At 49.8% G+C, this 22,368-nt stretch overlaps 1 protein-coding gene across 5 annotated transcripts in view; it reads left to right on the top strand.

Annotated features, from left to right (window-relative positions):
• PACSIN1 (protein kinase C and casein kinase substrate in neurons 1) overlaps positions 1-22,368 on the top strand; it is a 58,019-nt gene that overhangs the window by 22,182 nt on the left and 13,469 nt on the right. The window contains exon 1 of one of the 5 annotated variants that reach the window (XM_019738802.3): positions 17,395-17,596. The exons of 3 other annotated variants lie outside the window; for them this stretch is intronic. The gene's annotated coding sequence lies outside the window, so the exon portion shown is untranslated. Of the gene's footprint in view, positions 1-17,394; positions 17,597-22,368 lie in introns of those variants that run through there. One more of the 5 variants, XM_074332817.2, reaches the window with a different exon arrangement.

Below are 22,368 nucleotides of genomic sequence, written 5' to 3'. Positions count from 1 at the left end.
GTAGGCCAGACACAATGGCCTTGAGAGGCCCCTGTCAGGTCTGCATTCCAGAAATCCAACCTTTGGTCCCCAGTTTTCATGGGAGATTTGTGCATGGCCTTTGGAGTCAGACAGTATTGAGTTTGAATCCTGGTTCCTTCCTGCTGTGTGATAGTGGGCCACTGACTTCACCTCTCTGATCTCATTTCCCTTAAAAAAAAATGGAGATAATGATATACATTTCTTAGGGTAGCTGTTGAGATTAAAAGACATAATGACAATGGAATATACAGAGGGTGCCAAAAATGTATACACATTTTAAGAAAGGAAAAAACTATTAAAATTGTAATACTCAATATATACCCATAACAAAAGATGAATACAAGTCACGTTTGGCTTCTGCAATGACAAGAGGTGCTCAAAGTGGTTACCATCCACATCCAGATACTTTTGATTACAGCGAACTCCTGCTTGAGCAATGTTGACCAAAGTGTCCACTTGCGTACATATTTTTGGCACTGCGGTGTAGCTGGCATTATTGAGTGCTTCCTTGTGTCAGGCAGTTCCGGGTCCTGTCCTGTCCTAACTCATACAAGTATCATCCTCCCAGCTGCCCTGTGAGGTAACTACTACTGTGATCCCCAGCTTAAAGATGAGGAAACAGCGGTAGGAAGCATGGGCAGACAGGTTTCCACCAGATGTCAGCTGTTACGTTACTCTTTCTATCCTCCTGGGAAGCTTCTCCAGCCGGGCTTCCCCATTTGCTCCATGGGTGCTCACCTCTACACCTCTGCTTGAGCTCTTCCTCCTCTGAGCTTCCCTTCCTCTCTGGTGCCCCCCAGGCGGCCCGCCAGCCCTGCCCCCAGGCCACCCTCCTCAGCAGCCAGATCTCTGATTCCCTGGCGTGGCCAGCCAGCCCCACACTGTCCAGCACTCTGTTACTATCTGAGTCTGTGGCCTCTCCCAAGCCCACCCACGCTCCCTTGGGCTGAACCCATGCTGGTTCTTTTTCATCTCCTTGGATGCCCCTGGCACAGCACTGGGCAGGCATAGAAGGTGCTGGGGAACTCGTGTGTTTGAGAAGTTCCAGGGCTAGACTCTCCCACAGTCCCTCCAGGCCCAGCATAAACCCCACCAAATACCTCCATGGGCCATGCGTGTGCGAGACAGTGGGAATACAGAGACCAGTACCAGATGGCCTGGGACAGGAAGATTGCAGTGCAGTTGGATAGTGGTTCTCAGCCCAGGGTGCGCTTGGGAACCACGTTGGGAACTTTGAATTACTGATGCCTGGGCCCCACCACAGAGATTCTGGGATGCAGCCTGGTCTCGAGGGGTTTTAAAAGTGTCCTAGGTAAGAAAATTGGATATCCCCATGCAAAAAAGTGAAGTTGGACCCTTACCTTACACCGTATTCAAAAATGAATTTAAAGTGGACCAAAGACCTAAATGTAAGAACTAAAACTGTAAAACTCTTAGAAGAAAACATATAGGGGGAATCTTCATGGCATTGGATTTGGCAAAAAAAAAGGAAAAAGCAAATAAACTGGACTTCATCAGAATTTAAAACTTTTGTACATCAAAGGACACCATCAAGAGAGTGAAAAGAATGGGAGAAAACGTTTGCAATATATCTGATAGGGGATTAATATTCAGAATATATGAGGAATTCCTCTAAACAACAAAAATCCAAATAACCCAGTTGAAAAATGAGCAAAGGACTTGAATAGACATGTCTCCAAAGCAGATACACAGATGGCTAATAGGCACATGAAAAGATGTTCGACATCATTAATCATTAGGGAAATGCAAATCAAAACTACAATGAGATACTGCTTCACACCCACTAGGATGGCTATTATCAAAAACAACAACAACAACAAAAGAACACATTTTGAGAACCTCCATCAAACTCACAAAATTGATTTTTCTCGTTTTGTCCTGAAATGACAAAATGCTTGGTGAAACATATCTCCAGCATCTCCCATCTAAGGCTACTGGTGTGCAAGGAATTTTTCCAGTATTTCCCTTCCTATATCTCAGCCTGTGAGAGAGAAAAGAGTATGTGAACCAGGAGATTGTCACGAATCCAGCATAGAAAGTCCAGGAAGATGATACCAGAACCAAACCTGAGAAATCACTGGGGCTCACATTGCTGAGCGATCTCATCCTCGAGAAGTCTCTTGCACGTCTGGAGCCTCAAGTTTTTCCTCTGTAAAAGAGACATAATAATACGGGTATATTACAGGTTTTTGAGGAGGTTTCCTGAGGTAAAGAATGTTGTCGAAATATAATTTTTAGTAATAAAAACAAGACTCTCATACAAATATAGAATGAAAATGTGTTAATTTATTAAATCATTAATAAGGAAACTAGAAAGACCATGAAAGTACCAAGAGCAGTTGAAGACCTGTGTATTTACATGAGTTTTGTTTAAATAAAGAATGTAAGGCTAAGATTTTAGGCTAGATATAAAAATGGTTAATGTTACTCCGGACCATAAAATTATAATCTTTGGATTGTCTTTTCTAATTGACGTAAGTCGGCAAGTTAACACGCAGCTCTATGGTGTCTGAGCTCCAATAGTAAAGTCAGAGGCAGATTATTATCCTAGAGTCAGTTGTGCTTTTCAGAGAGTGGTTCCAGGGCCTCTGGGAGTCCCCAAATCCCTCCCTTTCAGAAGGTCTACGAAATCAAAACTATTTTCAAAATGATACTGAGTTTTTATTTGCCTTTTTCACTCTCATTCACTCATGAATGGAATTTTCCAGAAGCTACATGATATATTATATTGTAACAGACTGAATGGAGAAATAGAAAAGAGACTCCAGCTGTCTTCTCAAGCCAGACATTAATGAGAGTTGTAAAAATATAAACCAATGCTACTGTTTTCACAAATTTTTCATTTGTTTTGGAAAATGTATTTTTTTATAAAATATGTAATTTATATTAACAGACAATGGGTTTATTGTAGTTATGTTAAAATTAATAAATAAACATTTTAAAAAACAGAAAATAGCAAGTGTTGGTGAAGATGTGGAGAAATTGGAACTCTTCTGCATTGCTGATGGAAATGTAAAATGGTACAGCCACTTTGGAAAACAATTTGGTGGGTCATCAAAATGTTAAACATAGAATATGATCCAAAATTCCACATCTCTGTATCTACCCAAAAGAATTGAAAGCAGAAATTCAAACAAGTACTGGAACACCAGTGTTCATAGCAGCATTCTACACAACAGCCAAAGGTGAAAACAACCCAAATGTCCATCGGTGGATGAATGGCTAAACAAAGTGTAGCATTTACATACGATAGCATATCAGTCAGCCTTAAAAAGGAATGAAATTCTGATCCATGCTACAACATGGATGAATCTTGAAAACATTATACTGAGTGAAAGAAGCCAGACACAAAATGACAAATATTGTGTGATTCTACTTTATATGCGGTGCCCAGCGTAGACAAATCCACAGACACAGAAGGTAGAATGGTGTGGTGGTTGCCAGGGGCTGGGGGGAGGAGGAATGGGGAGTTATTATTTTACGGGGACAGAATTTCGGTTTGGGATGATGAAAACCTTCTAGAGATGGATGGTGGTGATGGTTGCGTAACAATGTGAATATGCTTAATGCCACTGAACTGTACACTTAAAAATGGTTAAAAGAGTAAATGTTATGTATATTTTACCACGGTTTTTTAAAAAAGGGTGCCACGTGATTCTCACGTGCATCTTGGTTGAGACGCACTCTAAGGCGGGCCAGAGGATTGGCATGAAAATAATAGTTATGCTTAAGGATTACAGGCGCTGTGATAGGCTTGGGTGTGAATGTGGAAGGAATGGGTACATCTATGCAGAAAGGTCAGGGGGTGGGAAGATTTTTTTACCTGTGAGGCAGGCTACTGTGACGATTAGGTCAGTTCTACAGCCATACTGGTTTCAAGTTCCATCTAGCTCAGTGAGTTTTGTGCGGTAACTTGGGAAGTTACTACTCTGTACCTCAGTTTCCTCATCCATAAAATGGGGATAATAATAATTCCTGCCTTATAGGGAAGCTATGGGGTTAAACAAGGTGATCCATGTTAAACATTTAGGACAGTGTCTGCTCAGTAAATGCTAGCAATGTAATGGTAATATGAATATATCATAATTTATCTGTTTTCCCTAATATGGACACTTAGGTTTTCTCCCTTTTGTGAGGTTTGTTAATTGCAAAGGCCATTTCCGTGTTTGTTTTCCTGAGCACATGTAAGATTTTCTCAAGAGTGTGTGCCATGATGTGAAATTCCTGTGCTGTAGGTGTGGGCATGGTCAGCTTTATGAGACATGGTCACAGTGCTTTCAGTGTTGGGGAAAGTACTGGGGTCTCCCTTGAAAGAATCATTTCAATATGATTTAAATATGTGCACCGTGTTCAGATATGTGGGTCCTGCAGACCTATTAAAGATGGTAGCAGTTGAGGTGCTAAGGACAGAAAAACCAACTCAAGATGGCTTAAAGTATTGTTTCTCAAATTTTGCTGTGCATACAGATCACACATTACCTGTGAAAATACAGAATCTGAGTCAGTGAGTCTCAGAGTAGGGGTGGGGCCTGAGATGCTCCATTTCTAACAAGCTTCCAGGTACTGCTAATGCTGATAGCCCACCAACCACACTTTCAGTAGCAAGGGTTCTCACACTTGGCTGCACATTGAAACTCCCGGGAGAACATTTAAAAAACACTAATTCTTGGGTCCTACAATCAGAGATCCTGACTTACTTGATGTGGAGCAAGTTTTTAAAGCCTCCCAGGTATTCCAATGGGCAGCAAAGTTTGGAAACCACTTGCTTAAACAAAAAGGAAGTCACGTTATGTCACTCTCCAGGATCTCCCGAGGACAGCTCCAGCATTGGTTAGTTCTGGGGCTCAACCACCTGCAGGAACCAGCTTCTTTCCGTCCTCGGTGGGTAGGTTTACCTCTCAGCTAGCTCCTCCTGAGGTCACAAGATGTCCGCCAGAGCTCCAGACATTACATGCAGACTCCACAATATCCAAGAACACAAGTCTCTTATCTTCAACAAGAAACGTTTCCTGGAAGCCCTTTCCCTCTGGTCTGACTGTCCAGGGGAACAGGAGGGTCACAAATGACTGAGATCAGTGGTTCCCAAAGTGGGGTGCCTTGACCAGGAGCGTCAGCACGACCTAGGCACTTGATAGAAATACCAGTTCTTGAGTGCTACCTCACACCACCCACTGAATCAGAAACTTTGGGGCTGAGGTCCCGCAATCTGTGTTTTACCAAGTCCTTTAGATGATGATTCTGATGCATGTTCAAGTTTGAGAACCACTGGCTTAGAGTTTAAGCTGTAGGCCAGTGGTTCTCAACCGGGTCGATTCTGCCCCCCAGGGGACATTTGGCAATGTCTGCAGACATTTTTGTTTGTTACAACTCAAGGGTGGGTGCTCTTGGCATCAGTGGGTAGAGGACAGGGATGCTACCAAACCTCTGACCGTGCACAAGACAGCCCCCCACAAAGAATGGTCCAGCCCTTTTGGGTCAGTCATGCCCAAGGTGAGAAACCCTGCCTTAGGCCACTCAGCATTTCCTCTGAGTCGCTGCAGGCGGGACTCTGGTTGGCAAGGGCAGATGAACAAGGGCTGTTGGTTTGACAACCAACAGCATCTGCTACTAAAAGCTCCTTTCACAAGGAACCAGACATCCCACCACCTTTCCCGCTCTGCCCCCTTGCAGAGCAGCCCTTACTTTAGAAGTAGACTCAGAAATGCTCTAGAATATAAAGTATGGGACTTGCAGGGTTAGAGGGTTGTGTTTGTCAGGATGAGCAAACTCACAGCCCGTCACTCTCTTCTCTTGGGGGTGGGGGGACTCTTGAGGGGGTGTGGTTATGGCAGGGGTCATACTTAGTGGCTTACTCCAATAATTACCATTATTGGGGAACACAGTTTTATGAGGAGCTTAATTTTTTCCTCTCTAAATTTAGTGTGTGATTTTAAAGGTTGGCTGCATCCCTAAGTGTGATTTTTTGCACTGTTTTGGAGCCAATTAGTTTTTTTTTACCCAAGAAATGTAGCTCCATCGTATCTTATGAGCAATTGCTCAGCTAGAATTTGATGTGCAGGAACTCTCCTTTTGGGCCCCATCAAGCATGGAACATTGGACATGCCTACGTTTGTAATTTTTTGACTATACCTTCCAGTATTGTCCATTTGAACTTTCTGCATTGGTGGAAATGTTCTATATCTGCTCTGTCCAGATGGTGGCCGCTGACACATGTGGCCGCTGAGCACTTGAAATGTGGCAAGTGCAACTGAGGAATTGATTTTCTTTTTTTCAGGAATTGATTTTCAATTTTATTTAATTCTGTTCAACTTAAATTTAAATCATCAATGGATGATGCCACCTTATACGCCCAGAGCTCTCCCGTGGCACTCGGCAGGGTGCTGGCTCGTGCTGGGTCCCAGCCGGCACTCCGCACACAGACTGCTCAGCTAGACGGCCCTGACTTACAGGACACCCTGTCCCGTTGGTCTCAGCCGAAAGCCCCCATAATTCCAGGCAGGGGCTCGGTTGTTTTGAATATTGCAAAAAGCTGTGCCCCAGTCGAGCATTTCCCAAGCAGAGGCAGCCCAATCTATCCAATACCTCAGAGCCTTTTGCTTATGGTGGGAATTCTCTCAGTTCAGCACAGAAATGTTGGTTATCTCATGCCGATTAGAAATGCTACCTGATAATTGAGTAAAAAGTCATTTGTTTTCCAGTTTAAAAAAAAATTACTATCATATGGAGCTTGTTTGGTAGAGAAAAATCTTTCAAAACATCGGGCTCCTTGGGTGAAGATACATCAAGGGCCCCTCGGTGGTGCAGAGGTTAGAAATTGCTAATCTGGTCCAACTCCCCCACTTTGAGGGGAGCCACCTGTGCAAGATCCCTTGCTGAGATGTGGCCGAGTCAGGACTAAAAGCCAGAGTCCCAGGCTTGTTGAAGAAGCCAGTGTCTGAACAGCATTTTTTTAAAATAATTTTTTTAGTTTTCAATTACAATTGACACACAATATTATATTAGTTTCAGGTGTACACCATGGTGATTAGACATTTATATTACCTTACGGAGTGATCACCCTGATAAGTCTAGTACCCATCTGAAACCACACATAATTACTATAATATTACTGACTCTATTCCCTGTGCTTGCACAGCTTTCAATGTCTCAGTGTGTGGGTGTCTGCCCTGGGCTGTCAGCCCCCCAGGACAGCGATTGTGTGTGACATTCCGTTTGAGCAGTGACTAGAAAAGGCAGGGAGATTTGAAAGCCTCTTCGATGGTGGCATTATAGAATAGATATTATAGTCTAGGACCCGTTCTTGAAGTGTGGTCACTGGAATACCTGTATCACAATGGGGGACAACCTAGAAATAAGGTAATAAAAATGCAAATTCCTGGGCCGCACCACAGACTTCTTGTGGTGGTCTCGTACATTGGCGTTCCACCTGTGAACCCCACCTCCTGCTAGACACTTTGGTGTAGCCCCCCCATACCTGCATTGACTCTGGGGTTGGCCATGTGACTTGCCATGAGACATTGGCCAGCATGCCAGGAGAAGCTTGATAGATAAGTGCTTACATGTTGGAACTTGTCCTCTTGGAATGGTCACTCTTGGAGCCCTGAGCTACCATGTAAGCAGGCCCAGGGACCCTGCTGGAGAGACCACATGGGGAGAAAGATGGGGTGGGAGCGTGGAGGGGAGGGCCAGGCACCCAGCTGCCAGCTACACTGGCCATCTGCGCTGAGGGGCAAGTGAAGGAGGAAGCCGCCTTGGACATTTCAGCCACATCTGAGGCCATGTGGGAGAGAAGAACCACTAAGCTTGACCCAGGCAATCCACACAATCATGAAATACAGTAAATCATTGTTTTTAGTCACTAAATTCTGGGGAGCTTTGTTATGCAGCGATAGGCACCTGAAACCTCTGCTGAATTAGAATCTGTGGCTGTGGCCAGAATCTCCATTCTATACAAACCTCCAGAGGGTCCTGACAGCCCCTGGAAGGGGAAGAGGCCTAATTCCAGTTGCCATGAGCTGTGGGACTTTGGAGAAATTCCCTAGCGTCTCTCATTCTCCATTTCTTGTGTGTAATACAGAGGTGAGTACAGCCTCCAGAGAGTAACGGGGAGGACAGTGCTCTGGGCATCTGAACACCAGCTGGCCGTGAGGGGCTGTGAGTCTTGTCAGCCACACTGGAGCATGGACTGAGCGCCAGCTGTATGCCCAGCACTCGCGGTGGGAGCCGCTGTGTCAGACTACGGTTGTGAGCATCCTTGTTCAGTTTAATTTCCCTGCGATACCAGAGGTGGGAACGTGGCTGCTGGCGTGCGCCGAGTGTGGGCATGGGGCCAGTCCAGCCAAGCCACAGCAAGGCCTGTGCCCAGAGGGTGCCCTGGATCAGACTGCACCACCGCACCTTCATCGTTCACCTGGGTGGTTGCAATAGCCTCTTTTAATTTTTTAATTGACGTATAACATACGAGGTGTGATAAAAAAATATATAGTGAATGTTTTAATTTTAAAAAATTTTTACAGTAAAAACCACATAGTCATTAATCCCCCTCAAAGTATTTCCCCTCGATTCGAACACACTTATCTCATTGCTCTTGCCACTCTCTGAAGCAGTTCTGGAAGTCCTCTTTCGTGAGTGTCTTTACTTCATCCTCCATCGTGACAACGCTCATGTCACACATCGCTTCTGGTACAGAAATCTCTGTCAAATAAAGACATTACAGTGTGTCCTCATCCACCTTTTTCACCGGATCTGGCACCATGTGACTTCTGGCTCTTCCCCAAAGTCAAAATGATCATGAAAGGAAAACGTTTTGAGTCAATCCAGGGCATGGAGGCAGCCACGACAGCACAGCTAAAGACGCTCACAAAAGAGGACTTCCAGAACTGCTTCAGAAAGTGGCAAGAACAATGGGATCAGTATGTCTGAATCGAGGGGGAGTATTTCGAGGGGGATAATGGCAATGTGTCTTTTATTGTAATACATATTTTTTTTTAGATTTTTTTTTATTGGGGAAGGGGAACAGGACTTTATTGGGGAACAGTGTGTACTTCCAGGACTTTTTTCCAAGTCAAGCTGTTGTCCTTTCATTCTTAGTTGTGGAGGGTACTGTTCAGCTTCAAGTTGTTGTCCTTTTTGTCTTAGTTGTGGAAAGCGCAGCTCAGGTCTAGTTGCCGTTGCTAGTTGCAGGGGGCATAGCCCACCATCCCTTGCGGGAGTCGAACCGGCAACCTTGTGGTTGAGAGGACGCACTCCAACCAACCGAGCCATCCGGGAGCTCACTGGCAGCTCAGCTCAAGGTGCCGTGTTCAATTTTAGTTGCAGGGGGTGGAGCCCACCATCCCTTGCGGGACTCGAGGAATTGAACTGGCAACCTTTTGGTTGAGAGCCCACTGGCCCATGTGGGAATCGAACCGGCAGCCTTCGGAGTTAGGAACACAGAGCTCCAACCTCCTGAGCCACCGGGCTGGCCCTATTGTAATACATTTTTAAAAGTTAAACATTCACTTTATTTTTTGAACACACCTTGTATATATACAGCGAGGTTCACAAATCTTAGATATACTACTGACTGCATTTGTACATATGTAAACACCTGTGAAACCACCACTCAGATCAGGACAGAGAACCTTGCCAGGATGCCAGAAGGCACCTTCACTGATAGCTTTCAGGAACAACTGCTGTTCTGACTTCTATCTCTGTACATTAGACTTGCCCATTCCTGATTTACCTGTAGTGTTGTTGTTTTTTTTGTTTGTTTTGTTTTAAAGATTTTATTGGGGAAGGGGAACAGGACTTTATTGGGGAACAGTGTGCACTTTCAGGGCTTTTCTCCAAGTCAAGTTGTTGTCCTTTCAATCTTAGTTGTGGAGGGTTCTGTTCAGCTTCAAGTTGTTGTTCTTTCAGTCTTAGTTGTGGAGGGCGCAGCTCAGCTCCAGGTCCAGTTGCCGTTGCTAGTTGCAGGGGGCACAGCCCACCATCCCTTGCGGGAGTCGAACTGGCAACCTTGTGGTTGAGAGGACATACTCCAACCAACTGAGCCATCCGGGAGCTCAGCGGCAGCTCAGCTCAAGGTGCCATGTTCAATCTTAGTTGCAGGGGGCGGAGCCCACCATCCCTTCTGGGACTCAAGGAGTTGAACTGGCAACCTTGTGGTTGAGAGCCCACTGGCCCATGTGGGAATCGAACCGGCAGCCTTCGGAGTTAGGAGCATGGAGCTCTAACCGCCTGAGCCACTGGGCCGGCCCTACCTGTAGTGTTTTTGAGTGTGTCTCTTTGTACAGATTTTTTCAGTTGTTCCCCTAGGTATAACTTTTTTATACACAATTTATCACAGTCTACTGGTGTCAGTATTTACCAGTTCAAGGGAAGTGTACAAAATTTATCTCCCTTTAGGTCCTTTTACCCTCCCTCACTTATAATCTAATTTTAATAAGCGTTTCCTTTACATACTTTGAGAAACACATCAGTGAATGTCATAATTTTTGTTTCAACCCTCAAACATAATTTAGAAAACTCTTGAAGACAAGGAAAGTCTACCATATTTACCCATATTTTTACTCTTCTCTTGTTCTCTCTTCCTCCCTGATGCTCCAAGATTCCTTCTTTCATCATTTCCTTTCTGTTTCAAGAATTTCTCTCAACCATTCTTTTACGGTAGGCCTACTAACAACAAATTCTCTTAGTTCTCCTTCATTTGAGAATGTCTTGATTTTTCCTTATGTCCTGAAGGATATTTTCACTGAGTATAGTTTTCTGAGTTAACAGTTTTTTTCTTTCAGCAATTGAAACCTACCCTCTGTCACTTCTGTCCTCCATGGTTTCTGATGAGAAATCCACTGTCATTGAATTGTTTTTCCTTTTTGGGTAAAGTGTCACCTCTCTCTCTCTCGCTCTCTCTCTGATTTCAGAATTTTTTCTTTGTTTTTAGTTTTCAGGAGTTCGATTTTGATGTGTCTTGGAGTAGACTCCTTCTAGATTACCTGTTTGGAGTTTACTAAGCTTCTAATCTGTAGATATGTTTTTCTCCAAATTTGGGTGTGTTTTTTTCAGCCACTGTTTCTTTGAATACTTTTTTAGAGCCATACTCTTTCACCTCCTCTGGGACTCTAACAGAATGTTGGATCTTTTGTTATAGGCCCACAATTTCCTAAGGCTGTGTTCTTCCCCCCCCCCCCCCGCCCCAGTCCATTTTCTTTCTGTTGTTTAGATTGGGAAATCTCTATCTTCAAGTTCACTTATCTTTTCCCTCTGTTCCATTCTGCTTTTGAGCTCATCTAATGAGCTTTCAGTTCTAAAATTTCAAGCTGATTCTTCTTTATATCTTCTATTTCTTTGTTGAAGCTTTCTGTTTTTTCATTTGTTTCAAGTGTATTCATTATTGCTGGCTGAAACTTTTTTTTTTCATACATTTTATTGGGGAATACTGGGGAACAGTGTGTTTCTTCAGGGCCCATCAGCTCCAAGTAGTTGTCCTTCAATCTAGTTGTAGAGGGCGCAGCTCAGCTCCAAGTCCGGTCGCCATTTTCAATCTTTAATTGCAGAGGGCGCAGCCCACCATCCCATGTGGGAATTTAACCAGCAACCTTGTTGTTGAGAGCTCGCGCTCTAACCAGCTGAGCCATCCGGCCACCCCTCCAGAAGCTCAGTGGCAGTTCATTGTCTTCAATCTAGTTGTGGAGGGCGCAGCTCCCTGGCCCATGTGGGAATCGAACTAGCAACCCTGTTGTTCAGAGCTCGCGCTCTAACCAGCTGAGCCATCCGGCCGCACCTGAAACATTTTTAAGGTTGCAGCTTTAACATCCTTAATCAGGTAATTCCATATTTGTGTCATCCTGGTGTTGGCATCTGTTGTTTGCCTTTTCTCATTCAGATTGAAATTTTCCTGGTTCTTGGTATGACAGATGATTTTTTTTTTCTTGAATCCTGGACGTTAGGGTGTTATTTTATGAGACATGGACTCTTATTTAAGTCTTCTGTCTTTGCTGCCCTCCTCCAACACTGTACCTTATTGGTGCCAGGTAGGGGTGAAAGTCCAGGTTCCCTACTTGACCTTAATTGGCACCTTGTGGGGGACAAGGGTGCCTCCTTCCTACTGGGCAGGGGTGGGAGTTCCAGCTTCCCACTAGAACTCCACTGACACGTCCCTGCCTGGGAAGGGAGGGATGCCTTGTCACGGCTCCCAATGTGGTCTTTACTGACCTGTTACTGCTGGGTGATGGTTACAGTCCTGACTAGGCCTCTTCTGACACCAACCCATCATGGAGGGGAGGGTGCTGGGTGGGGATGAAAGTCCTGGCTTCCCACTCAGTTTTCTTTGTTACCACCCTGGTGGTGGGGGATGGGGCACTGGTGACAGCCAGGCTCAGCTTGCCATTCAGCCCCCGCTCCTGGGAGTGGTGGGAGGGCTCGGGCTGCAGTTTCTTTCCATGGTGTTTGGCTAGAGTATGGCATTTATTGTTTTAAAGGTTTTTGTCTTGCTAGACTGCACCTTTCCTAGTCTTTTGGCTAGAGAGAGCAGGCTTTTCTTAGAGCTGGTTTTGTCCACACTCATTGGTATTTCTGGGTTGCTGACTTCTCCAGCAACCAATCTGGAAAATAGTGGGCAAAAACGAAAGCCAGAGAACTCACTGCTGTGTTGTTCCTTGGGTCCTGAGGTCCCTAGCCTGCCCTCTTCTCTCCCCTTTTAGAGTCTTCATAGGTTCGTTTTATATGTAATGTCCAGGGTTTTAGCTGTCCTTTGCAGAAGGAATAGGGAGAAGTGAGTGCATCACCTCCGTTTTGCCCAGGCACCAGATGTCCAGATTTACCGGTTCTTGAGCTTTATATAAGTAGAATCCATTATGTATGTTCTTTTAAGTTTGGTGTCTCTTGCTCCACAAGATGTCTTGAGATTTTTCCATGTGGTTGTATGTAGTTGGATGTTTTTCACTGCTGTATAGTATTCAGCTGTGTGAGCAAATCATGTGGTAGAATTTGCACAGTGGAAAAGCAAACTACCCCTACGACATGCAGCACACCACACAATTTGTTTATCTAGTTTTCTGTGGATGGGTTGCTTCCAGTTTGGAGCTATTAAGAACAAAACTGCTGTAAATGTTCTTGGGCATGTGTTTTAGTGGCCACAAGTACTCATTTCTATTGGGAATAAATATTGCAAAAACCTCTTAACTGGTCTCCTTGCTCCAGCCTTTGAGTCTTTCTAGTCACTGCCACATAAAAGCCACAGGAATCTTCTGAAAACATAGATTGGATCCTTTCCCTCCCTTGCTCAAAAATACCAATGGCTTCCCTTCATACTTAGAATGAAGCCCAGCGTCCTCACCGCAGCCCACAAGGCCCTGCAGGTTCTGGCCTCGGCCTGCCTCGTCTTTACCTTGTCTACTTCTCTCTGCCTCCATCCATCCACTCATCCCCATCAGTCCATCCATCCATCCACTCAGCTTTGGGGTGCCTTCAGTGCCTCGCTCACCCTCACCTCAGGACATTGGCCCTTGCTCTTCCCTCTGCCAGAAACACCCTTCCCCCAAATCATCACGTACCTCCCTGTTCCCCTTTATTTAGGTTTTTGTTCAAATGTCATCTCTTCAAAGAGAGATTCCGAAATGATCCCCATTCATCCTCTTTACCTGTTTACCCCACATTATTTTCCTTGGCAGTACTGATCACCCTGTGAACTTGTATTGTTATTTGTTGCATGTCTTCCCCTTTTGGCATGAAACGTACATGAGGTTATCTCATGGTTATCTGCTGTGTCCCACTGCCTAGGGCAGTGATGCACATAGTAGGTGCTCAGGAAATATTTATTAAATGTATTAAAGACACTAGCATGGGGTTTGGTCAGACATGCCTCGGTTCCGACACCAGGGCAAGTCCCTCAACCTCGTACTCCTCACACTGTCATCTCCTAGGATCTTGTGACAATGCAGGTTTGGATTCAGGAGGTTTGGGGTGGGACCTGAGATGCTGCACGTCTTCCCAGCTCCCAGGTGGGATCCAGACTTTGAGTAGCAAGGTCTTAAAGCATCAGTTTTCACACCTGTGAAATGGCTCATTGTGGAAAACAAGTGGGTAATGGTGCCCGGACTTAGCAGGTGCTCAGTAAGTACCTATTGCCCCTCCTCTGGGTGCCGTTCAGGGTCTGAAACCAAGTTGCCTCTGTTTTCTCCCTCTGATGCTCTGGCCCCCACATGTTTAGCCCCCACATAGACCCTCAGGGACCTTGCCCATTTCATTTCTTCATTGCTGGCCAGCCCCACCTGTCATGGGCAGGGGCCTGGGGAGGATTCTGGCATTTTGACAGTCATGGGAACATTATGCAAATGAGATGCAAAGCAGCAGCTAATGAGCCCTGATTGCATTTGCTCTGGGAACATGTGGGATAACTGTGCCAGGCTGGGGTGGGGGTGGGGCAGTGAGGTGGTGGGTTGGGCAAGGAGGTGGTGACAGAAGGGGTCAGCTTCTTCTGGGGACATGAGGGCAGCTGCTCTGTGGCCTGGGTGAGGCCCCTTCCTCATTTGTAGTCCGATCCCACTGGTGTCCTGGAACATGGTTAAGGTCCGGGAATAGGGGCTGAGGTTAGGCATCGTGTGTGTGTGTGTGGGGGGGTTCCCTGGGCTTGTCTGGGGCCTGTAAGTGGGGGAGTAGAGGGCTGCAGACAGGTGACTTGGGGGCCCCTCCCAACAGCAGATGGAGCTGGATCAGGCTGACAGCAGAGGTGGGGTAGGGGTGGATGCTTCCCCAGCTGGGGAAGAAGGGGTGACCGAGGGGTCAGTTTCTGCCATAGAGACTGTCTGAGTGTGGGGGGGCAGAACGCGGGGGTCTGCCAGGCAGCAGATGGGGCCAGAGCAGGCTGACAGAGGGGTGGTGGGGTGAGAGCTGTCTTTGGTATCCCTGGATGGAGCCAGCTCTTTAGGAGAAAGATGATCTGGGGCTGGGGGCCAGCAGGTGGGCAGGGGGCTCTGCTTACAGCTCCTGGGAACTCAATCCCTCCCAGCCCCCTAGCTGAGATCTCTCTGCTCTCCAGGGAGCCTCTGTTCTCAGGTGCCAGCCATCCCCACCCTCCTTGCCGGTCCTCTGCTGAGGACCTCCAGGTTTGGGGACACCCAATGCCAGCCTTCTGGCCCAAGGAAGGCCATGCTGGAAGTCACCTATCATTTTGAGGTCCTCACTCATGCCCAGTATTTGACTGGCATTGCAAGTACACGTGACCCTGTCCTGCCTTTGATGTAAGGCTGAGAAGCACACTCGACTCTGAAATTCCTAGAAACTGGATGGCTGTTGCCATGTTTCCTAACCAAATCTTTCTTAATGGAACCAAAGTGGAACATTCGAAAAAACTTGGCAGGCAGAGGGTTCAAATCCCGGCCCAGGCATTTATTGGCTTTGTCGCCTTGGAGCCCATTTCCTCTCAGTCCTGTGACCTCACTTCAGGGTGGCTGTGTTACTCACAGACACCACAGGAGAACAGGAGTTCAGTAAACCCACTGGCTTGTTACCAGTGGGGATTCTGGCCCATAGCTGTGTCCCAGCACCTAAAACAGTCCCTGGCATGTGGTAGGTACCTAGTAAATATCTACTGAATGAATGAAATAACCTGTTTCATCTGTTCCAGGATGATTTTCACCCTCACATTTGACATTTCTGATATTAGGCTGTTTCATACAATTTATAGCATCGTCTGATCTAATTGGCATCAGTCTGATGATTGAGAGGGGTCTCAGATGGGATGACACATGGAAAAGGCCGCTTCTTGCTTAGTTTTCAGTGGGCTTCTGGTTCTCTCTGATTGAGTCCGTCCTTTCTGGGCTGTGTGGGGTCCCTGAGAATTGCCCTGGGGCTGGGGGCTGCAGTGCCCCCTGCCTGAGGTCCTCTGAGGTGGTGACGGGCTGGGGACAGCGCTTTCTGTGGGGCAGGGTGTGTGTCCTGTGCCCAGGTCCCCACCTGGTCTGTCCTCCCCCTGCCCGCCCCCACTGGATGTGGTCCCTGCTGAGGACGGCAAGCCTGTCTGAAGCATGGAACTCCCTCTGAGGAGGAGGGGCCCGTTTTACTCTGTCCTTTCATCGCTCCACGTCCGCGGACTGGACAGCAACCAGGAAGGTGGGCGAGGACATCTGTGAGCTCCCTAGGCCAAAGGGCTCTAGGTGGGATCTAGGTCGGACCCGGCAGAGGACTTCCAGAATGAGGCAAGGGGCGTGGGGGAGGATGGACCCTGTCTCCACCCCCACCCCTGTCCTCCACAGCAGAGCTCAGACAAAGTGGGCAGATTAATGTCTGATCCCTAGAGGGGGCGGAGAGCAGAGTCAGCCCCTGTCCAGGGAAGTGGCTCATTGTTTAATCCCCTGGTTGGGACACTTTTCCTGTGTCACTGATCCCTTCTAATGAGGCAAGCGTTATCCAGCTGTGATTTGCTGTAGGATGGGTTTGTGTGTGGTATGTTCTGGATCTGTGTAGATGTGTGTACATGTGTTTTAAAGATTATATGCGCTGATATCAGTGTTAACAGTGTATGTATATGTGTGTGTTACCTGTGCACGTATAGGTAGATACACAGGCTTTTGGAGATGCATGTACGCAGATGTGTGTAATGGGTGTTTGTATATGTAAGTGTGTTGTTGGGGATGCACTTGTGCATGGATACATGTTGGTGCGTATGGATCACGTGTGTGGTGCAAGCCTCGGTGTCTGCTCTGAGGGGTGTGTGACAGCTCTGGCCAACGGGAGAAACACCAGACTTGGAATCACAAGGCCTCTCTGCTAACAATGAACCCAGGAGTCCTGGATACTCAGATAAGTTGTCTTACTACTGTGGGCCTCAGTTTCCAATCTGTAAAATGGGTATGGGACCTTATGGAATGAGATTGTGGATGAACATCTCACACTCAGCGTGACCCAGAAAAGACTCAAAATAAAATAAAATGTCGAGGTATGACTGAAGGCGAATGAATGAGTAAGCAAATAGAAATATTTACAGAGTAGCATTCAGTCAGATTTCAAGGTCTTGAGAGAAGTGCATGGAAAGGTGCAGCTTGCAAGGCCAGGTTGGTATGTCTGGAGGCGGGCTCACGAGGAGAAGAGAGGAAAGAGACTGGAGCAGGGTCCCCCACAACCCAGGGTGGCCATGTGAGCCTGCGTGTCCATCAGCGTCTCTGTGAAGGTGAAGGAGCATGCCCCCGCCGGCGTTGATGCAGGCGCCATGTAGAAGGCAGGCGTCCCCTGGTGTACATGGGAAGGAGGCTGTCTGTGCGAGCATTGCCCGGTTGCCATAGAAACGAGCAGAAGGAGGTGGGTGGCTGGAGCAGGAGGCAGGTCGGGAGGAGGGAGGGGAGGAGGCAGCGGTGGGGGGCGGGGAGCTGGCTTCCGCAGTTCTGGTGCTGCTGCCTTCCTGAGCTAGCGGTGGAGGGGAGGGAACCCAAGAGGACAGAGCCCCCAGCCTGGGCGCCAGGCCCCCTCCCTGCCGCCACCACGGAGAAGGAGGACAGCAAGCTCCTCCGGCCCAGCTTGGCCCAGCAGGGGCAGTGCGCTCCTACCTGCCCCTGGCTTGGTACCAAGACAGGCCCAGGTAGGCATCCCGACGGGGACAGCTGGAAGAGGCTGCATGGAGAGTGGGGTCCTGGGACTAACCCTGCCTTCCCACCAGCAGCACTTGGTAGCAAGCAGAAGGGCCTGAGGGGCCAGGGCCATTGGATGGGGTGGGAGCAGCCAGCATTTTGGAGGCACTCTTCAGAACCTGAGCCCTCCCCATCAGGAGGACTGCCCCCCGATTGCCTTTCCTCTTCTGTACTTCAGTCCCTCTCTCCACCACTGTCACAAGCCCTGACTGTAGAAACACTCCCCTCCCGGGGGAAGTGCGCTATGGGACGCTGGAGCTTCCAGTAACCCACTGCACCGGCCCTCCCCAGGCTGAGGCTAGAGTATGTGGGGGGCAGGGAAAAGTGAGGATGTCTCCCCCGCAACGGGGGGCACTGCTAGGCCCTGGCCATTTGGGACCAGCAGACCCAGTCCCACCCCCTGCACCACGGCCTCCCTGCAGGCCCACATGGTCTCACTGGGCTTCGAGCCCCCTGGTCAGGGAGGAGGCATCTTTCTCCTTTTCCCCCAAGCTTGAGCCCTTCCCCTCCTTGTTCTCCCTGCAGACCTAGATGCCCAGGTCTCCCAAAGGACCCCTGTGCCACCCCCAGCAAGCCCCGAGTCTCCATGTTGGGGCACAGGAGAGCAGACCCCTCGTGGTGGTGCCTATGGCCCTCCCTCCCCCAACTTCTGTCCCTTGCTGCATTGCTCCTGGGGACAGACTCCGCTGCTGCTGGGCCAGCCTGGGCACTGCGGAGGCGCCTCTGCCGCTGCTCAGACGGGTGGGGCTGGGGCCTGGGGAGGAGCTGAGCACAGAGGGGCCTGACGGGCCTGGCTCGCTGCAGTGTGTGGGGGACACCTGGTCCGGGTTGGCCCTGGGACGGATCTGAAGAGCCTTGGCCTGTGTGCGGAGGCGATCCGAGCCTGAGTGGGGCAGGGGGTTGGTGTGTGCAAGCTTGGGCATGCTTACGGTGCCTGGGAGGCAGAGTGTGTGCCCTCTTCTCCCGCTTGCCTTCTCTGCCCAGCATCCAGCTGGCTGGGTCCTTCGCTGGGCCCTGGCACCACATCCTGGAGCTTCTTCCCCTGGGCACTTGGGGGTCAGAAGACTTTGTGCAGGGCCGAGGAGGGATCCCTGGGCCTGTGATCGGGTGGAGGAATATGTGTCAAGAAGCTGACGTGGTTCAGTTCGTTTCTGCGAGTGTTAGTTCACCTGCGGAGTATTAGGCACAGGGGTCTCCCGCTTGGGGGTTAAGGGCATGGGGTTGAGAGTACACGTCTCAAGTGGCAGGAGCAGGGTCTGGGATGCAGATCTGCCCAGGAGCGGGCAGCCACGTAGCCCAGGTACACTGTCGCCATCTGCCCCCTGCTTCCCTGAGGCCCGTCGCCCTCCTCCCCACCAGGGCCTTGGCCGGCTGGCATCTGGCCTGCCTCAACTTCTGCAGCGGGGCTTGCTTCCATCTCAGCCAGAACAGGGCTGGTGAGGCCTGAAGGGCAGGCTCTTTGGGCAAGAACTAGAAGGCGCTGTCCCCTCCCCAGACCCTCAGGCCCGCCCTGACCTTCCCCACCCCCGTGCTGCCTTCTCTAGGCCACGGTCCCCTTCTCCTTCATTGTTTTCTGTCCCTCGGTCCCTACGGTCTGTCTTGCTTGCTCTGTCTCTCTCCTACAGTGTTGTTTCCAGACTCTGGGACAGAGAGCCCACCAGAATAGCCTCCCAGGGTGCATTTCCAAACCCCACCCCATTGCACCCTGTGGGCCTATTGTCCCGGCACCTGCCTGGAAGCCCAGCAGCCTTCCCCACGTCAGAGGGAGCTGAAGGGAGGCCCCAGGAGCACTCAGAGGCCTGGGGCTCAGCCAGGGGGCTGGGGCCCTGGGACTGGAAGACCAGTTTGGCCCCAGGCTGGCCCTTCCTCACACGGCCCCCAGTGCAGGCCCTCTGGGGGAAACTAAGGCGACATCTCCACTTGGCTCTTCATGGGCAACTCCGGGCTCCAAAACTGAGCTCCTGTCTCCCCCAGATCATTCCTCCTACTGTGCTCCCCACCCACCAGCTGCTCAGGCCCAAGCCCTGGAGCCATCCTGGACCCCTGTTCACACTCACAGCCAAACTATCAGCAAATCCTGTTGGTTCGAATGTCATAGCATTTCCAGACATCAATCACTTCTCACTGTTTCCAGCTAAATTACCGCCTTGGCTGAGCCCCCATCTTCCCTCATCTGCAGGACTGCAGCCCCTGCCAGTGGGTTCCCTGTCCTCCTCGTCCCCTGGTAGCCTGCTCTTCCCCCAGCAGCCAGGGACCCTTTAAAACCTAAGTCCCATCACATCTCACCTCTTCTCAAACCCCGCAGTAGCTCCCATCTCACTTGGGAGAAAGAGTCAAAGGTCTTACTTTGGGGATGGCTGGTTAGCTCAGTTGGTTAGAGCATGGTGCTAATAGCACCAAGGGTGCCGGTTCGATCCCCTTATGGGCAACTGTGAGCCGCGCCTTCCTTAAAAAAACAACAACAAAAAATGTCTTACTCTAACATACAAGACTCCAAGTGATCTCCCAGCCTCCCCACCCAGCCTCCCTGACCTCACCCCTCCCTCTCCCCCTCACTCACTCTGCTCCAGCCACATGGCCCTCCCCGCTTCCTCAACCATGCTTCTGCCTCAGGGCCTTTTCACTGGCTATCCCCTCTGCCTAGATGCTGTTCCCCCAGATAACTGCATGGCCCCCTCCCTCACCTCCTTCAGGCCTTTGCTGAAATGTCACTTTTGAGAATGGCCTTCTCTGACCATTCTGGGTAAAATAGCTTTATTCCAGCCCCCACCGTCCCTCCCTGTCCCTTTCCTTGTCACAATCTTCTCCACATCCCTTGTCACCTTCTAACACACTTGATCACTTACTTATTCATCCGGTTTCTTGTCTGTTTAGCCCTTCTGGAATGTCAGCTCCACGAAGGCAGGGAGTTTTCTGTCTTGTTCACTGCTGCGGCCCAGGGCTGCCCTACAGGGATCAGGGCTGCAGTTGAAAGCCAGGAGTCTCTGCCTCAGTGGCTGGCCTCTGCATCCGTGCTGTAATGGGGGACCTGTGATTTGGCCCTCACAGGAGAAGGATCCAACGCCCCCCCAGCTGGGCAGCTGCTCCAGGGGCATCGAGTTGGGCAGGAGATCCTGCATGGACTGGGTCCATGCTTCTTGCCTTTTGCTGCTCCCGCCATGGCCAAAACAGCCCTACCTGGCCAGGAAAGGGAGGAGAGTGACCTGTATGCACCCCACCCCAGTGCTGCTGAAGACAGAGGGCCCCTTCCTGGTCAGAAGCCATCCCAGAGTTCTGTGCCGTCAGGAAAGCATGCTGCGAAGCCACCGGGGCGTCGCCCACAGAGCGCCCCATCTGGCCCCTGACCTCCAGGAGGCCACAGGCACACAGGGCTCAGGACAGGACAGCCCCCCACAGGGGGGCCAAGGGTGGGATGACTGATTTCGAGGAGTGAGATGCACCCTGAGCAGAGAGGACAGGGCCTGTTTTCCCACCAGCTCCCACTCCTGCCTCCCCACCTCTGGGTCTCAGTTTGGGCTCCCCCAGAAGCTGAGCCTGGCACAAAGATCTGATGAGATCGGTTCAGATGGGAGATGGTCTCTGGAAACACGGAGAGGGCAGAGGTGAGACATGGGGGACGGTTTGTCAAGCCAGTTCCCACTGTGGGCATCTAGGGCTCAATTCCAAGGGGCACCTCTGGGAACCAGTGTGGGGAACACCTCATACTTAGCCCCTGGGGAGCTGGGGAGCTGCGGTTTTTATACACCAACTTCTGCCGTCGCTGCTTGAGGCTGGAACCCTCTTACCCTGCCTGATTTTCCCCTTAACTATTGTCACCGCTTAACGAGGGGATATTTTTTCACTTCTTGGCTTTCTGCCTGCATTGGAGTGCACACTCCATGGGGGGAGGGCTGGTCTGTTCCCTCCTGAGCGATCCTAGAGGCTCCCTGGAGGCCGAATGAGATGTTGCCTCCTCCACTTGGCCTGGGAGCAGGAGAGTGGCAGGGCTGCCTTTGGGGTGATTTTCTGGAGGAAAGAGAGGGGGGCCCTGGGGCCTGGTGGGGCTGGAGGAAGAAGGGAGAGGATAGGGAAGGTGGAGGGTCGAAGGTCAGCATCCAGGGAGCGGGCTGGGGGGAGGGGAGAGAGGCCAGCCGGGGGGCTTGAGGTGGGGTGCCTTTACACCCTCCTCGGTGGGTCCCCTCTGCTGGGGCTTGTCTGGGTGAGACCTGGCTTTGCCTTGCTCTGTCCCCCGTTTGTGTTTCCATCATCTTCCTCTTCCCACACCGCCATCCCAGAGATTCATCATTTCTGAAGGGAGGGCCCCTTGGGGACTGCCCAGGGACCTCTCCTCAGAGCAGATGGAGGTTGGGGGGCCTGGTGTTTAGATCCAAAGAAAAAGCTAGAGGAGGCCAGGCCTGGGGTCTGCTTTTCACAGGGAACCTGGAGACCTCGGGTTCCCAGACGAGGCCCAACAGTCACTGAAAGGCGACTTGGCCAGCTCGGGCTCCCAAAACAAAATACTATAGACTGGGCGGCTTCATCAACAAAAATTGATTTCTCACGGGTCTGGAAATCGAAGCTGGAGTGAACACGGGGTGTGTCTCACGGGGAGGAATGGAAGGACAGCACCTCACAGCTAACCTGGGTCCTTCGTGCTGCACCTGACGCCCCAGCAGAGGCTGGTAAAAGTCTTTGTGTGGCCCCGTCTCTGGGTGACGTGAGGAGTGGAGGAGCTGTTAGAATA

This window comes from Rhinolophus sinicus, chromosome 2 (assembly GCF_057876585.1).
Source record: "Rhinolophus sinicus isolate RSI-liver-muscle chromosome 2, RSI-T2T, whole genome shotgun sequence".
Lineage (NCBI taxonomy): Eukaryota > Metazoa > Chordata > Mammalia > Chiroptera > Rhinolophidae > Rhinolophus > Rhinolophus sinicus.
Note: the sequence above shows the minus strand (reverse complement) of the source record. Positions and strands in the feature narration are given on the sequence as shown.